This window comes from Cheilinus undulatus, linkage group 12 (genome assembly GCF_018320785.1).
Source record: "Cheilinus undulatus linkage group 12, ASM1832078v1, whole genome shotgun sequence".
Lineage (NCBI taxonomy): Eukaryota > Metazoa > Chordata > Actinopteri > Labriformes > Labridae > Cheilinus > Cheilinus undulatus.
In genome coordinates this window covers 2,754,235-2,773,577 of record NC_054876.1, presented here as the reverse complement: position 1 = coordinate 2,773,577, position 19,343 = coordinate 2,754,235, and the positions used below count along the sequence as shown (strand labels likewise).

General features: G+C 39.5%; 1 protein-coding gene across 3 annotated transcripts in view; it reads right to left on the bottom strand.

The window, feature by feature from the left end:
* ntm (neurotrimin) overlaps positions 1–19,343 on the bottom strand; it is a 930,591-nt gene that overhangs the window by 233,474 nt on the left and 677,774 nt on the right. The window lies entirely within an intron of this gene.

Genomic DNA, 19,343 nt, shown 5'->3' with positions numbered 1-19,343 from the left:
CAGACACCATTTCTTTAGGCATACCTTTAAACGACTACACACACGTATCCCTAGGGGACATTTTCTGCACCTATTAAATGCTGAAAGTCATGATTTATAATATTTTTCAAAACATTTGTTTTGTTTTTTTCTGTTTTCACCTCCAGCTCTGATTACGACATAGCAAATCTTTGGTCATTTATTGTGTTTTTAACCCTTTAAATACCAGTTTGTTCAATTTTCAATTTAGCAGAATGAAATTTTTTCCATATAAAAAATCCTGAATGGATTATTTTTTAAATCATTATCAAAGACAGTCACAATCAGTTACCACCAACATCAAGTTTGATGCATTTTCATTTTTTTTGTGCAGTGTCCAGAAATTGGTGGGAATTATGCAAAAGACCTTAAGTAAACATTTTGACCTCTACAAATTGGTTCAAGAAATCCAAAACAGAATGCAAAGAATGTGCCTTGATTTACCTGAGGGTTAAGGACATGAATATTTGGAAAGAAAATGTGGATGACTGCAAATGCCTGTTCTGGAAATGCATGCAGCAGTGACACAATAAGAGAAACTTTTAAATTCAAGATTTATATTTTAGCTTTATATGCATTTTTTGAATGGAGGGACAGTGGATTAAAAAACAAAAAAAACAAAAAAACAAAAACAAAAAAAAAAAACAGAGGGATCCACACACTGGATTTAAACCCATTCCATCCACGTACATGCGACATGGCCTAATCACTACGCTCCAGAAAGCTCTTTTAAAGTGGATTATTATCATCCACTATCATTGTGATTATAAAAAAGTGATGGATTTGGGAACGTTTGCCCTCGACCGGCTCCTGTGTGCTTAAACACAGACAGGAAGTAGAAATTAGGGACGAGCTTTCAGTGTAAACTTCTGATACAGTCTGTAGTAACAGTTTATACATGTTCAGTCCACATCAGTGCTTTGTGGTGTTTTAAGTGGTTTTAACAGCAGCAGTATGCAAACATTTGACAATATAGAAATAATCTGAGGTCAGTTAAAGTGTAGACATCTGATGTTTAGTTTCTGAGTCAGTACAAGATAACCTTGCAAAACATTTGGTTTGGCTGGACTCCGCGTCTGCCATCAGGCAAATCCGTCTTGCAAAGCTCCAATCAAGTGGCAACCTCCAGTCCTGAAAAATGAAGCCAATGTGGAAGTGCAAAAAATGGCAATACAGAGAGTGTCTACTTGAGGCTGGCTGCAGGAACACCTGTACACAGCACATGTTAAAACGCCTTTTTATACACTAGAAATAAACTGGTTTACAGCCTGGTTCAGTAAACCATAAGTGTCTCATTAGCTAATGTCTTCATGTCCTCTCACTGTACCACAGTCATTTAGACCCCACTGTGCACTGATTGGCTTGTCTCATTTGATTGACAGATAGTTGACAGGTAGACGCTACCAGAAGACCAGCTTTAGTGCTAGCTGAGCTGAAAGGAAGTGGAGCTTAGTGGGCGGGCTCTTGTCTGCCGTTGGGTTGATCCAAAGTTCAGTTGAGGCCGTGATTTCAATATGAAGCTGCTATGGATTGGCTTCAAAAGTTGTTTGCATCCACCTATTGTAATTAAAAGGCTGACACCACACATGCATGTCCAGTTCTTTCTACAGTCTATATCTCCGATCCACATTTGTGCAACATCAGAAAACAGGTCTAGCCAATGAGGGTCATGTGAGTTGAACAGGTCAGTCGGTGGGCGGGGTTTAGCTGTACTGGAAGCCAATAATACTGGCTGCCAGTGATTATCTGGGACAAAGCAATAGCAGGACCACATTTATTTATGAAATGAAATAAAGAGCAAAGAACGGCAGTGAAAGATTCTGACCTGCTGACCTGCAGGTATGTGCTAGTATACATGTAGCTAAAGTAGTTTTTTTTTTTTTTTTTTTTTTTTTTTTCAGAGCTGGACTACATTTCTCTGTTAAAACAAAGGCAAACAGCCACAGTGAAAGCTTTTCTTAGCAGACAGGGTGGTTTTGTAAATCTCTCGACCGCTTTTGGCATGAATTTTCAATCAATCAATCAATCAGTCCTTTATTGATCCCCCGGGGGAGAAATTGCCTTTCAGTTACATCCCGTCCAAGAAACATAAAAAAGACATTGACACATAACAGGGGGAGGACAGAAGCAGGAGAACTGCGGGGCTGCCGCATGAGCAGTGCCCCTTTTACTTAACTGAAAAAGAGAACAAGAGGAAAGAAGAGGGGAAGAAAAAAAAAAGCAACTCCCAAACTAGGCTCCTGTATGGGGGGGGGGGCACAGTGTGGAATTTGGAAAATTCCTTTTTTTGGCTTGAATTTTGTCCATCAACATGCTCTACTGTCAACAAACCGCTGGCACTAGCCTATGGAGCTCAGTATAGTACTGAAGCTGCACATGCCTACTTCCTCTTTTGTCTTGTCCCTCTGACTGGCCCGTTCTATATATAACAGAACATTCATCCAATTACAATTTAAGAATCTTTTGAAAGTACTGACCTTTACAAACACTTTGCATGGGAGGTTTCCAGATGAACGTGAATCATATCCCATGACACCGTCTATCTGGCATGTAAGGTTAATATGACAGGTGAGGAGTATGCATAGCAATTGCAAACCCAGGGCTGCAGACACTAGCAGAGTCATATTTGTGCAAATATTACTGTACGTTTCTAGTGGCATGCCTTCTCACCTTTCTTTACTGGCTCTGGCTGAGGCACAGTGAGATTTTCTGCCTGTCAGTGAATGCAGGTTTTATGCACTCAGAACCCTTCAGTGGGCACAGAAGTAGACTGAACCAGATTCATGATTAGGTTACTTTAACCCTTTAAAACCTAATGGATAGCCGGCGCTCCCATTTGCATATCTATTTTTAACCGCAGGTAGAATTATAACCAAATGAGATAGAGCAATAATTCTTTTTGCATATAAAACCGGAAAAGTAACACTAACATATCACACGGTCAATGTGTTCCAGAGTTCTGTTTCCTTCTAGAAAAATCCTTCCTTCTTTTGCAGTAATGTAGTATAAAGCGTACAAATCAAAAACAATAAAATACTATATAATCCAGGTTATAATTGTGATATTTTCTTGCAGGTCACGAGTTGCACTTGTTATTGTTTCTACATGGTCTTCTGCAAACACATGTATGCTCAAAAGTATCTGGCACACTTAGACACTTGATTGCACTACTTTAAACAGTGTACTTTAAAAAAAAAAAAAAAAAAAAGCTGTGTTTTTGCAAATTGAGTGCAATCAAAAAATCAAACAATGAGTGGTTAATCAAACAAAAGAAATGTCACCATTGCTGTAAGTATCTATAATAAAATAAAGTTTGATTTCTTCCTTTTTGCTGCAATGTCTGCTGTGATAGCCTGTTTATTCATTTGAGGAAACCTCTCTCTGGGACTGAAAAACAATAAGTGAAAACGTGTTGCTGATGGATGGAAGCCCAGGAGGACCAAGCAAGGTGAAAGCAAATGGAATTACAGAGAGGATGGTTAGCGTCCCTCTGTGAAATCAAATTATCAGCTTTCCAATCTTGGTGTGTGGCATACGGGGACTGAAATGACTGTCTGCCACTGGGAACTCCTCCCGGGGAAAACTCTGACAGCGGAGTGTCGCGTTCTGATTGGTCTATTCATAACAGCGATGCAGCGGGCGAGCTGAAAGCCGATCCATACATGTGTCAAGCAGATATTTCTACATGCAAACTAAAAATCAAACTTGGCCCTGATTTGTAGAGAGTTCCATCCCTGAAACATTTCACCTAGAAGCATTCATCAGGCAGCGAGGAGACAAAGGGATAAATGTTAACACGATGCTGCTCGCACACCGGCACGGCCTGTGCAGGTAGATAAGCGTCTCAGGAGGTTGTCAGTCCAGCACGGCCACCGCAGTGACATTTATTAATCATAGTCTCAGGAGGACGCAGAGCGGCTCTTTTTAAGTCCAGTTTAGCCGGCGGAGCCTTGGGAAATTAATGTGCTCCTTATTTAGCCTGTTTTATGGAAAGCAGGGCTGCACATATGCTAACGCACATCCACAGAGTTTAACAAAGAGCACAATCAGACCCTCCACTGCTTAGAATTTATATAAGCGCTGCACTTAAAGAATACATCTTCTAAACCCTGGTCTGTAGCTGCTGCCCTGTGAGGCCATAATCTGTACGATAGGCCACTGAATGAGAGAAAGAAAGACAGGCATGAGGAAGACACAGAAAACAGAGCCTGGCATAAAAAGACAGTACAGATGGTCATCCAGGTGCTGCAGAATGATTCCACTGGATGTTGTTCTTCATTTATTCTTGATTATCCTACAAGGTTAATGTGAAAGTGAATATCTCCTTCAGTTTCCATCATTAATACAAACAAGCAAAGCCTGTCCAGAAACCGCTGAATCTCTATTCATATATCGACTATTACCTCCTTGAAGGCTGGGAGCTCGTGCACGGTTTTCCTCATTAGCCTCAGCTCTTTTTCTGGGTTGACCAAAGGTCTCTTTGAGACATTATTTTCGGTATGGTGACTGCATCAGACTGGCTCAAAAAACGGCTATAGTACACACTAACTGATGGGTTTCAGCAGAAGACACTTGACAAATGCACCTGATGAGGGATCACACTCTAGATAAGTGTTAGTCAACCCAGCTCAACCAAGGAGTCAAATTATTGAAAAGCAAGAGGCAAAATCTAAACGGTGAAAAGTGACTAAAATGGGCAAAGAGCTGTAAAAAGGTGGAAAAATGGAGTAAAAGTGGCATTTAATGGAAAAAGGCAGTTTAAACGGGTGAAAAATTGCAAAGAAGCAGGATAAGCCGAAGCATGGAGGCCGATTAAAAGGCAACCAACTCTTCCTACTGAGCCACAGTTGCCCCAAAACAAGCCATATGTGAACAAGATCCAGAATTGCCATCATCTCCTCTGGGACAAAGCTCATTAAAATAGACTGAAGCAAAATGGAATACTGTTCTGTGGTCAGAGGAATCAAAAATTTAAATTCTTTCTGGAAACAACAGACGCCGTGTCCTGTGAATTAAAGAGGAGAGGGATCATCCAGCTTGTTCTCCTGGCTCAGCTCTAAAGCCTGCATCTCTGATGGTATGGGGTTGCATTAGTGCCTATGGTGTGGGCAGCTGTAACATCTGGAGAGGAACTATCAATGCTGGAAAGACAGAGGTTTTGGAGCAACATATACTCCCATCCAGACAACCAAGGCATTGGCTATTTCAGCAAGACAGTGCTAAACCACATACCACATCCATCACAACAGCATGGCTTCACAATAGAAGAGTCCGGGTGCTGAACTGGCCTGTCCGCAGTCCAGATCTTTCACCAAGAGAAAACATTTGGAGCATTATAAACAAAAAACATCTTAATGTAATACAAAACACTTTTCCCTGTCAATCTCAATGTTTTCTAACTTTGTATCTGCTGAGAATCTGCCCTCTGCGTTCTATTTTGTTAATAATTTCCTCACTAATTGCCTCGCTTTGGCACCTGTCTGGGTGTCAATCATCGGGCAGAGCTGCAGGTGTGACAGAGGTCAGAGTGTGTGACCCTCTGTCACACATGGGGCCACACAGCTTGTGCCATAGAGTCATCAGCTGAATACAAAAAGCTTCTGAAACATTACTGCAGGATGTCTGAGGAGGTCTGAGTTTATAAGGTTTCTGAGGAAAAAACAGCTACAAAACCATCAAAATAAAACATCTAATGAATCTGATTATCTACTAGATAAAGAGCATTACAGCATCTCAGCTCACCTGAGCTGTCTCTGCAGCTTTGAGTACATCTTTGACGTTTGTCAGAACATCAGGATTATAAACTGTAATATAATTCAAGTAAAAATTAAAACATGTACTGAAACCTCTTTGTGAGTAACAGAAGAAATCCTGAATCTCCACTGCTTCATGATCGTTGGCATCAAAAGGTGCAGAATCTGCAGGACTGAATCTTCAAGAGTGCTCATGAGAGTGGCTCACATTGCTATTTAAGCCAATGTAGCTCAGTTAGCTTTAACATTGTCAGTTTTAGCATTTGTAGCGAAAGCTAATGTAGCTGCATCAGCTACATAGACAATGTAGCTACATAGCATATGTAGTTAGCATTACCTTTTTCAGTTCATTGGTATAGATATCCATGAGCTTTAGCTTTAGCTACCAAGCTACATTATCCATGGACTTCATTAGATTAGGTACAATTGCTAACACTAACAATGCTAAATGCATCAATCACAATGCTATGCAAATGCACCTAAAGTAGCTTTAGCATTGAGAGCTTTAGCAATTGTAGCTAAAGTTAATGTAGCTGCATCAGCTACATAGACAATGTAGCTACATAGCATATGTAGTTAACATTACGATTCATTGGTGTAGATATCCATGAGCTTTAGCTACCTAGAGGGACTGAATCTTCATGAGAGCACTGCTGGCTGCACCAAAATGCTGGAAATCTTTGGAAAAGTGCTGCCAGTGCATTTGAAAAATTTGAAATTATTTATGAGTTTGCTTGCATTTTAAAATTATATAAACCAGAAATTACATTTCCTGCAGCCAAAAGCCGTTTCCAAAATCCTAATGAAACTGACGTCAAATTTAGAGATGCCACAAATAAAACCACAGTCGATGATGCTTCACATTTATCTGCTTACAGAAAAGATGCAGCAGTGATCTCCACATCTCTTCTGTTTAAAAATAAATTCATAAAAAAAAAAAAAAAAAAAAATCAGTCAGACTTTTATGGGCAGCAGAAAATTGAATTTATTTGAGGCAGCCAGACAGCTGGACCCTATTACAATCTGAGCATCCAGTATGCGCCTCAGACTCAAAAGGCTTTTTCAGCCCATGTGTCTGTACGAGTGGGCTCTCACCAACAAGATGAAAGCAAAGCATGACCACCGAATGCGCGAATCAATTTCTGAATGAAACAGCCATCACCGCTCTGCCGCCGGGATGATGCACATCACGGCAAGTTCACACTCGCCCAGCTAGTTGACCTGTGCACGGCGGGGGCAATGACTGGATTCAATTTAAAAAAAACTTTATTTATCCCAGAGAGGCCATTCCTGAGTAAAATGAACATTCAAACAGAAAATATAAAGACAGTACAAGATGGACAAACACGATCCAAAACACAGAGACAGCACTCTCCACTAAAGAGAAAAAATAATAATGGTTCTGCACGCCAATTTCAACAGGCTCTGAGGGAAAAATGACAATTTGTTTCTCACATTACGAGCTCTGTTTGTTATTCTGGGTAGCATTGAGCATTATATTGGCTGGGAGGTCTCTGCAGCACTCACAGGGTCTGTTTAAAAAACAAAAAAACTAGCCTCTCAGTCTTTGCTGTCTGCTTTTTTTATTACCTATGTAAACCCTGAACAGGGTCAAGGAAAGGTGCAGGTAAGAGACTCATCCAGTGATAAGTCAACCAGACTTACATGGGCGGATGTTAGGGATGTATTAAAGCTACAATCAACCAACAATGGACTACATAATGTGCATCTGTTCCTGTTTCAGACTGGCTGTGTGACGGCTGCAGCACGTCAGCTCACATTCTGACGTCTATCGTTGTGTGTGCTTCATGTTGGCCGCGTCTGTCACAGTCCTGTTTATCTTCGTAAGTTTTACCCCCATAAATCCACCTACAAGTGACGATGCATTTTTCAGAATGAAAGTATTCTGCACAAATGAGGTATCTCCATTTAAAAAAAAAAAAAAAAAAAAAACAAGAAACAGGCTTTTCCTTTAAAAAGAACCAACCAGAAGTGTAACCATACTGTGTTTATCTTTGTGACACATTCAGCCAACACTGACATTTGTATCTGCTAAAGTAAATATAGCTCTCTATTTATTATTTTCCTCTCTATTTTAGCAAAGACTTGACGTTACACAGCCACCACACACCAAGTCTGGATTAGCTGTTACCTGGTGCGCTCTCTGTGAGGTTCAAGGCAGGGAAAGAAACATGAAAACCTTGAAGATAACCATGACCTCATTAAGGTTTTACTGAACATCTCCTTACAGCGAGGCAGCTTTCAGCTGCTGGCAAGACAGTCTGAGTGAAGACCATGGATGTCATACACCTCCTATGGCAGACTGTAACTGTGAGATGTTGTTTCTCTCTAAATACTGAAGAAGTTTTACATTTGCAGGTACATGGTATTTCCAGTTTTTCAAATTCAGCTTTCAAAAACAAAGTCTGGCAGTTACATTCATGAAATACCCACATTACAAACCTAACAGACTAAGAAACATTTCATAAATAAAACAGAGAAAAAGGTCAGAGGTCAAGTCTGGGTTAAAATATGGAAAGAACCATTTAAGAAGTAGTTACACCAAAGGTGCTAAAGCTAGCATAGCTACGCTACCAACTTAGTTAACATTGCTTCGTGAGCCAATGCACCTAAGGTAGCTTTAGCATTGTGAGTGTTAGCAATTGTAGCTAAAGCTAATGTAGCTGCATCTGCTACATAAACAATGTAGCTACATAGCATATGTAGTTAACATTACCTTTGTTGATTCATTGGTATAGATATCCATGAGCTTTAGCTTTGGCTACATTATCGTCCTAGCTACATAATCCGTAACTACATTAGATTAAGTTACAATTGCTAAAGCTCACAATGTTAAATTCATCAGTTACAATCCTATGCAAATGCACCTACGTTAGCTTTAGCATTGTGAGCTTTAGCAATTGTAGCTAAAGGTTATATAGCTGCATGAGCTACATAGATAATGTTGCTACATAGTGTATGTAGTGAACGTTACCTTTGTAGCTTCAGTGGTATAAAAATATACATGAGTTTTAGCTTTACATTAGCTACATAGCTACATTATCTACATAGCTTATGCAGCTAATGGAGGTACAGATGCAACGTTTCCTATGATAGAATGTTTCAATGAGAATGAGCTTTTTTCCTGATAGCAGACTCTTTATTTGACTTTGTTAAACATTTGGCAGGTTTTAACTTTGTACTTTTGGTATTCTAAGATTAGGTTGGGGTAACTTAACCCTTAACCCCCCCAACCTGGTTTTATTTTGAAGGTTTAGCCTTTATGTCTGCTCTAACAGATGTGGTTTCTCAAAGAACTACAGTCTGCAGCCAGCAACTTCTGAGAAGTCCTGGACTAATCCTGAACTTGTTATACTTATAAACGCTCTTAAATTCCCTGTTTTTACCATATTTGTGCATTTGAAGAACTACTAAGACTTTAGTTCTGTTTGACTCCATTGTTCATGTGTGAAGCTCTCTGAACTGCAAAGAAACACATTATACTGTTAAAAATATTTTTTTAAATATATTTTTAAAGTATAATGAAAAAACCCAATGATCATATTTCAGCTCTAACATTTGTCACATCCATTTTCTACATCGCTTATCTCTACTGGAGCCAATCCCAACAGTCACTGGCTGAGAGGCGGGGTACATCCTGGACTGGTCACCAGCCAATCACAGGGCTGACGTAGAGAGACCTGCTCACACTCACACCTACGGGCAATTTAGAGTCACCAGTTGACATAACAAACATGTTTTTGGTCTGTATCAGGAAGCCGGAGCACCTAAAGAGAACCCACTCATGCACTGAGAGAACGGGAAAACCAAGATTCAGTCAGGAACTCTTGTTGTGAATCTATGGCGCTAATCTCTGCTGTGCAGCCTGAACAACATTTATAACTTAAATGAAAATGTATTTTTCACACTTTCTGTTGTCAAAAAACAATAAATTCAAAAATGTGACCATCCTGTTTCTGAGCCGTCAGGTATTGAAGCTGTTTCAGTTCCAATCCAATATTGTGATAATAAACTTTATGTGGGCATCAAAATCAAAGTTATGGTATCATGACAACACTAAAGACTAGAAAATCCCTCTGTTCAGCCTTCTCTCCTCTCTGGAGTCAGCATCAGTCTACTTTGACCTTTTATCTACAATCATGTCAATCCCTTCTTTTCATTAAAGGCTGCATTCCACATTAAATAAAGTTTATTCAAAGGAACTGTGGGTCATGTAACCTCAGGAGGAGGATGGTTTAGTTCTCTCTTAAAGAATAAAATCAAGGAAGCTAGAGCCTTTTCAGCTTTAAGAGAACTCATACAGCTCTTTTCATGGCTGACACTTAAATACTGGGTCGTTTCGCTGATACAGGATCCTTCCAAACCAAAAAAGGGCCACAAAAAGGGTCCTGTAGTCTGCTATAAAAGATGACCATGTGCTGTCTGTGGTTCTGAGGATGGTCAGCAGTAAAGGCTAGAAGCCACAAGTACAGAGCCTACAAGAAAATATCCAGGACTTCAAAAAGAGTCTGTTATAAATAATTATATAAATAACTAAGACATGGAGACATTTCCAAGTAAGATCATGTGCTTTTTTAAAATGCTTTTCGTCTGCATGCTAAGCCGTTCCAAACATATGCTCACAAGCTTGAAAAAATCCTTTATCCGGTTCAATCAAGGTTTTTTCAAAGTGGGGGTCCCGACCCCCTGGGAGGACGCCAGGGAGTCACTGAAACTTGAAAGTAAGGGGTAGGAAATAGAAAAACAGAAGAAGTAAAAGAAAGTCTATGAGGATAACTTGTCTGTGGTCTGTTGCATCTCCATTGAGGGGGATAAAGTGCACGATGTTGCACAAAGCATCATGTGACTTGTATTTTATTATGTTTTTATAACTTTTACTTACACAGGCGTCACTTAATACCTATGTTGTTTTTACAATGATATTAAATGTATGATTATAAATCATATTATATTTCTCTTTGTTTTTTGGAAAGCATCCTGCGACCTCCCTTTACTGTCTTGTGACCCCCCTGGGTGTCCCGACCCCCACTTTGGGAACCACTGGTTTATTGTACTTTAAAGTCAATCAAGATTTTAAAAGTTGTCTTGCGTGTAGCCAGCTTGACATTTAGTTACAACGAAGTGTAAAACCAGAAGATGTCTATTAAAGACCGAGTAGAGTCCAAACAGAGAGTGAAGTCCAGCTCTGTTTAATCTGATCGTCTGTGTTCATTCTCTCTTTGTAAACAGAGAGGACATCACCTGCGCTGACATCCACACCGGTCATCCCAGGCCACAAAAAAAAAAAAACAAACTCAGTGAGCTCTGATTCGGAGTTGTAAAAGAGAGATGTCAGGATGTGTCAGGATTAAGTCTTCCACATCAATTGAGACCAACAAACTTAAGCTAATGTGTTCTTTACTTGATGTTTAAGGTAGCCGGTATAAGCAGGATAGCCTGCGGGCTAATAATTACATTACAAGGATTGAGGTCAGCAGACAGATCACTGAAATAGCTCCTGGTTGGAAACGACGGGTGCCTGTGACTGTGTTTGTTTGTTTTCAGTGCAGAATCCAATGAAATTCTGTGAAGGCTGCTGTGGTTCCCTCTGCTAATTCTCCACTCTCTTTCCTCTCTTCTCTGTGGGTTCAGTGTAGGGATGCACTGATCCACTTTTTTTCAGTTCCGATCCGATTCTGATAAATATGTGTCCCGTACCAACACTGATTCCGATATATTTTTAACAATTGTTATTGTTGTTGGTATAATGTGTGAGGTTACATGAGGTTGTAGTAAACCACCCAGCTCCTCTCAATAAAAGGCAATCATTAGATTAAAAGGGAACTTTAAATTTGACGGGGCACTTCTACTTTAACCAGCGCAGCTATTCTAGGATTTACGGTACTGGTTTTGCAGATCCAGAAATGCACAGACCAATTGCAAATGCAAATGCAAGTTAAGCCATCTCACGTGACGCTACTCAGCCAATGAACTGTCTGCATTCAAGACAGTAAACACTGAATTCATACGAGAGGAAGACAGAGAGAGAAAAGCAAACAGCATTAAAGGAAAACTAATTTTCATATTTGATCCCTGCAACAAGTCCCTGAAACCGCACCTAGATCCACATATCACACTAACTCATAATTATGATGTTCGGACCTTTGGTTTAATATATTTTTTTTCTGACTGGACCTCATTGAATTCTAGCTGATTACCCTGATTTACATTATAAATAATGTTTTAAACGTGTTCTTTATTTTTCAAACATACACACTCCAGTTTTTAATACCATTATAACCTCCTAAAACTTTCCCTCTGTATGTGACACTGCTGCCATGTGTTTTGGCATTTTACAGGATAACTGAGTTGCATCAAGACTAGAGCTGGACGATTTGGGAAAATAATCTAATTGCGATTTTTTTTCCCTAGTATTGCAATTGTGATTTGATATGCGATTATTTCTTCAGTTCCTTATATAATGTTTTCTTTTTCCAACAAACACAAGCAATAAATTATTCTATATTACAACCAACACAATATTAGATAAAGCTAGAGATGAACAATTTTGAAAAATATCTAATTGTGATGATTTTCACTTGTATTGCAAGTTGGATAGGAATTGATGTACTGAAGGGAGTTTGCATTTTTATGTTATTCTCATATTTCATAGGAAAAACACACAAAAAAGTAGGATTTTTTGGACTATTCTAAAAAATTGCCCGTGGCTAATTGCATGATCTGTAATGCATAACACCTCCACTGCAAGAAAAAGTTTTAAACTGCTATTTGACACAAATTTCAGGTTAAAAGAATATTGCACCTTCTGCGATTTGAAAATGGCAGCAGGCCATATTGTAATTTTAATCTAATTTTCGATTAATTGCCCAGCCCTAACCAAGACAGAAGATCAGACCAGTTTGGCTTATTTTTTCCTCTCCTTCTGTGCATGCTAGTGTGCATGCACTCTCTTCCCTGCTCAGAGGGAAAATGAGAAATAATAATCAAAAAATATTATCAGAAAATATTGAGGGATGTTCGGTTATGTTCTGTGAGCTTTTAAACAGGAAAAGATCAGCCACACATATGATTATTTTCACACTGTACAGCAATGATGAGCTCTGAAGGAAGCTTATATAAAGTTACAGAATATTTTAGCACCTAAAACAACCAACAACTCCTGATTAACTGCAGCTACATATCCCATAAAAAGGCATTACCTTAAATGAAAAGAAACATGTTTCATGGTTTAGGGTTAGACAGCATGAATGGTCTCTAATAAAAAACTACAGATCATTACTTGTCTCTGATTCAGCCTGAGAATGAAAAATAAAGTGATTTAATTTCATATTGCTATAGTCGATGTAACAACCAGCACTGCACATCTAACAGTTTGACTTTAAGAAGACCACAGAGCAGGACTATGGCTTGATGCACATCTATATAGTCCTTTATTTTCTTTTACAGGTTTGTTCAACCAGAAGTTATTTTAACAGGAGTTTGGCTGTCACTTTTATAACATCAGATGTAATAGTGCTGCTGCTGGAAAGGGAAACACATTCTTAAGACATTTACATGCATTCATAACAAAACGCTATCTTCATGATGGAAATCAAAGAAGCACAAAGGCTATTTTTGAATAACCCATGTTTCCTTGTTACTGCCATTTTCTGATACACACTGCTAAAAATGTATCAGCAATTTCAGGCAAACTGCCCTTGAAATCTCCCTGAGGTGTTTATTCACACATGCACCTTATAGTTTAAGACTGCCCTGTCTGATCTCAAGATAACAGGGGTGTAACCGCAGTATCAGAAGCACCTAAATACCGTCCTGCATGTGACCGTTTCAAACAGTATGTCTACAGGATAGAAAGCTGAGGTTTATTTTAGTGGGGCAGAGCTAATGGACGTGGGAACTATAGTTCTCATTGGTCCTGCTTACCAACCATGATTTGTGCTCCACTCGTTTGCTTGATTCTACACTGCAAAAATGGCGGAGTCATGGAGTAGAGAAATGAGAAACAGTGGCGGTATATCTGTGGATATGTCTGCAAAGACGTACTCGTGTTTTCAGTGGACAAAGGTTTTAGAAGGTTAGTGAACACTGGATCTAAAGGAAAAGAATATATCTTAAAGCCTAATGCACACCCACTGCACTTTTTTGCACATATCTGTAATATTTAAATACTTACATCACTTTTTTGTCAAGTCTTAAATACCGTACTGTGGGCTTGTTACTGAGATATTACCATACCGTGAGATTTTGATACCTTTACATCCCTACAAGATGATGCCAAAAGAACATCTAGGAAGAGGTGGATGAAGCAACAGAACCTGCTATGTCATGCTATGGGGTAGTACTGAAAACCGGAACCACATGAACACGTCTGATACCTGCCGGTCAAGTGAATACTAACATGCATGCATGAAAGAATGAAGACATTTCAGACTGATCTTGTGTCTTTTTTTATGCTCTTTGGCTGCTTGCTGAGCTCTTGCAAACATATGCTCACCATCTACCAAAATCCTTCATCCGGTTAAATCAGTGGTTTTAAGGGGGAGGGGGGCTGAACCCCACAGGGGACCATTATTAGGCTGAGAGGATCAATTCAGGGTTTTTCCCTGTAGTTAATAATAATGAAATGACTCCATAGATATGAAAAAATAGGGATGCACTGTATTGGATTTTTGCAAATGTCTGATATGCTGATACTTCCAAATTCAGTTTGGATTCAAAGTGTCTTCTGCAGAGTCAAGCAGAGGTGTGCATGTTAACCTGACAAGGTAGCAGCTGCGTCCTAGTATGCATGTTACAGCCAATATAAACGGCATCAAGTGGAGAAATCACACTTTTTAAAGAGACTGCAGCCTTTCAAGGACAAACAACCACAATCCTCTGCTGTTAGTCTTTATGAAACTCTTAAATCACTCATGAGAAAACACTTCACTTAACTTAGGACAGTCAGGCTCACACAGCAATAAAAGAAGATATTTTTAAGACAATATCCAACCACGGCTCTTTGAAAATCTCCTGTTAGACACAGTGACCCTGAAGCCTCTGCATCACCAGGGCATTTCTCCAGGAAGGTTTTACTCTGACCCCAAATCCATCAAGTGAAAACACTAGACTTCAGAGGATAAAATGTCAGACGAGGTGTTCAGAAGACGGTTGCTCCTTTCAAACTTTATGAATCACCAACAGTGCAACAACATGTGCTAACAATGCTCGCCATGACATCCACCTCCTACACAGCAGCCTGCATGTCAACGCCGCCATCAGAGAAAACCCTCCCCTCAGCCTCAGTGATTACCGCTCATGTCACACTGGACATTCCCACTGCACTTGAAAGCAACACAAATCCCTCTGTTTCCAGTAAGCCTCTGAGGGCGCAGAGGAGGGGAAAGGTCAGCGCAGACAATCTCCCGTCTTCAGGAATAACCATTCAATCCATTTTCAGCGTGCAGAATATACACTGTGTTTCCATTGTGTTTTATTTTTCACCTCTAACACCTTATCTCAGCTCTCAGCACAGGGCCTGGAAAAAAAGAGAGAGGGAGCAGAAAACAGACTTTTTTGGCTCCTTCACCTTCGTTCTGCACTGTCACACAACAATTAAAACCGCTAAGTCTGTGGTTAACAGCTGCTACAGATTAGGAGAGTATCGCTTCTGGTTTGAGTGTTTTCCAGATACTAATCCTCTGAAATCCCCCCTTTTTTTTCAGCGGCGGGAGCATGATATAAACAGACAACACTTCAGTCATGTTTCTGGTTCTTCCCACAGACCTGAAGGCAACAGCACAGCCAATAAACACTTCAGACAGCAGCAGGAGAGCAAGGCTGGGAAACCTGGAGTTTTTAAGATTTATTGATAAGTTTTCAACCATGAATAAGACGGTGTGTGAATCTAAGCGGCCTGTATTGGTTTAAAAAAGCGTGTGTTTCTTCTGACTTCATCTGGACATTGGTGAAAGCAACAGTGAATAAAACAATTAAAGAAAACGTCAGGCTTAATGATCAATAATGTAACTGTGTTTATTGACCATCTATTTAAAATGTTTAGTCTAAAGGGGAAATAACATGGTTTATTTAATCTAGGAGCATTTATGCTAAGGGTGTGAATCTCTCTTTTTTTCCATGTATTTCAAAATTTTAGTGCAGGTTGTTGAGGATGTGACATTTGACATTCCTCCAATGTAGAACCACATCAGCACCTCAGAAACCATTAGTCCAGTGGTTCTCAAATGGTGTGGCGAGGCACACAAGTGTGCCTTGAGGCAAGTCTAGGTGTGCCATGGGAATTTGTACAGCCATACGTTATTACTTCAGCTTTAATGCAAGTACTGAAAAAACCCAGAGAATGGGCCCTCCCCAATTGTGATTTCAGCGCATAGGTGTTGGATTGGTAGCATTGGTGCTAGCATCCTGGCTAACAGTTACCTCATTAAGAGCTGAAAAGCATGGCAGGCTATTATTGGGTGGAAATTAGTGTTAAAATCATTAATTCATGCAACATTTAACTAAGTTGACAATTTTTTCTACCCATTTTTACCATTTTTTTGACAAGTTCAAGTGGTCAATCTGCTGCTTTGTAGCATTTTTGCCACCTCTTATTACTACGTTTGACCCATTTTTGCCCCTTTTTTGAACTTTTGGCCACATTTAACCCATTTTGCTACCCTTTAGCCCATTTTTGCCATTGTTTGGACATTTTTGCCCCTTTATAATCCCTTTTAAAAACCTTTAAACCACTTTTATTGCAACTTTTACTCATTTTTGACACTTTTCTGCCATTTGTAACCTATTCGTCCATCTTTTGGACACTTTCAACCCATTTTTGCCACCTTTTGTGCCAACTTTCACCCACTTTAGCCTTTGTTTGGTCACCTTTTTGCCCAAATTTGCCCTTTTTTATCCCTTTAAACCCATTTTTAGCACATTATTACATGTTACCCTTTGAGGCCACTTTTTACCCATTTTTTCTATATTTTTAAGACTTATAACATGTTTTTGCCACTTTTAAACTGTTGTTTGGCCACTTTTTGCCAATTTCTACCCATTTTTACTCTGTTTTGCCACTTAATACCCAATTTTGCCACATTTTTTCATCACTTTTAACTCATTTTTGCCACCGTCCAGGCACCTGTTGCCAACTCCATGATTCCCCAGTTGGCTGGGAATCAGAAAGCTCCCCCCTTTATCTCCCCTTAGGGGCCACCTTGACTGTAACATTATTCAAAAAGTGTATTTTGTATCGATATTAATATGGTGTGCCTTGGGATTTTGGCTTGAATTTAGGTGTGCCTTGGGAGAAAAAGTTTGGAAACCCCTGCACTAGTCTGTTCTTCAAAGCATCCTTAACTGCGCTCTGTCCTAGTTGTCCTGCCTGATAGCTCTTGGTGAGGCCCTTCGCGGCCTCTGTGGCCTTTGGGATCCCGGCAGGGTGAAGGTGGGGTACGCCACACGGGCATAGCACCAAAAAGTTGTGAATCAGAGTTTGGAGTATTTGATAGCGGCTCCAAGTAAAGTAAGAACTATTACGAGATTCTGATCTGCCTGAGCCTTGATCTGAGGAGGCTTGTCTGTATCTCTCCTTCTCAAGATATTTGATTCAACTCTTGATTCACAGGCCGTAATTTTATCCATTAAAATACAGAATGATTCAGTCAGATTTGACTCACTTTGATTCGGTTGGTTCTGATTCGATTTGAGGGCATCCTGCAGAGCATTTCACATTGCTTTTGGGACCCTGGAGGGCATGTTATCATGTTTGTCCAGTGTCAGGGCACCGCAGAGGACGCTGTCATGTTTGCTTACTGTAACCCTGGAGGACACTTCGTCATGTGTTATGGACCATAGTGGGCAAAAGGGCACTTCGAGGCACTTAATTGAACATTAGGGCATTAGGTTTTGTAATACAAGGTTCAATAATTAGCCTCTAACAATTAAAGAAAAAATCTAACTTTTTTAATTATTCTTATAACTTGAATATCTTTTACCCTCGATTGCCAAAAACGATGCTGTTGAATCCACCCAGACTGTCTTTGAGCTGAGAAGACAGCTTAAATACGTCCTGATTCAAAAAAGAGAAACATAAAATGCACCTTTAAAACATGCAAAAGTTAAATTTGCATTAAGACTTTGAGAAAATTATAAGCCTTAGAACAGGGGTCATTAAGTACATTTGCACAAGGGCCAGATTTAGTCTCAACAGAAACTCTGGGGGCCAGACTTTCAAATACACAAAAATTAAATGAACATTTTGGTCTGACTGAAATGTTTTTGCAGTAGCATTTGTATTTTCCTTTAAACTACAGGATATTTTAGTCATTACTACTGAGATCTATCCCTATTATCTATAATGCAGCAGGCCACAAGGAGACAAGCCTGACAACAGGATCCCTGTTGATCCCTGAAAATCAAAGAGAACGGGCCCTCCCTAACTGACATTTAGCACCAATATTAACCCATTTTGACACTTTTAACCCCTTTTTGCCCCTTTTTGCCTCATTAACCCAATTATTGACAGATATGAACCCCCTTCAACCCACTTTTTCTGCATGTTTTATCCCCTTTATGCCACTCTATTATCAATTTTTGTCACTTTTCTTCTATTTTTGCCACCTTTTAACCCCTTTTGATAAATTTTTTCCAACAATTTTTGCAACTTTAAAACCATTTTTCCACTTTAAACCTATTGTTGATACTTTTTGCCTCTTTGACCAATTTTTGCATGGTTTTAACCCCTTTAAAACCACTTTTCCTGCATGTTTATCCCCTTTGTGTCACTCTTTTACCCATTTTTGCCACTGTTATTCTATTTTTGCCCCTTTTATTACATTTTTTACAACAATTTTTGCAACTTTAAAAGTATTTTTCCCACTTTTAACCCATTGTTGAAACTTTTTTCCCCTTGTTGCCTCATTAACCCAATAATTGAAAGATTTTAACCCCCCTTAAACCACTTTTTCTGCATGTTTTATCCCCTTTATGCCACTCTATTACCAATTTTTGTCACTTTTCTTTTATTTTTGCCACTTCTTAACCCATTTTCTTTACTTTCTTGCACTATTTTTTGTCATTCGTAACCAATTTTTGATACCTTTTGCCCCTTTTCCTCCTTTACCATTTTTTGAAACATTTTAATCTCTTCTCACAACTTTTTTCTGCCAAGTTTTGCAACATTTCTGCCAACCTTAACCATTTTTTAAATATCGACTGATTTTGACAGTAAATTTCTGTACAAACAGATCAAATGGGTAGTCATTCTAAAACTATTTCAGTGTTGTTTGTGGGATGGATTTAACAGCTGCAGACATGTAAAGCAAAAGGATGCTCTTAAAATCTTCTTTTCTGAATTTAATGATCTTTGGGGGCCGGACGGGAAGCTTTGGGGGGCCTGATGTGGCCCCCGGGCCACCGGTTGATGACCAGAGCCTTAGAACTTTAATGATCATATGACTGAAGAAGCACCGGCTTCAGTCATTCCCCTCACTTCATGAATTTGCCTGTGTGGTCAACTCTCCTTTTGATGATTGGCCCCGCCTAGTTTTGTGACGTCACACAAGTTAG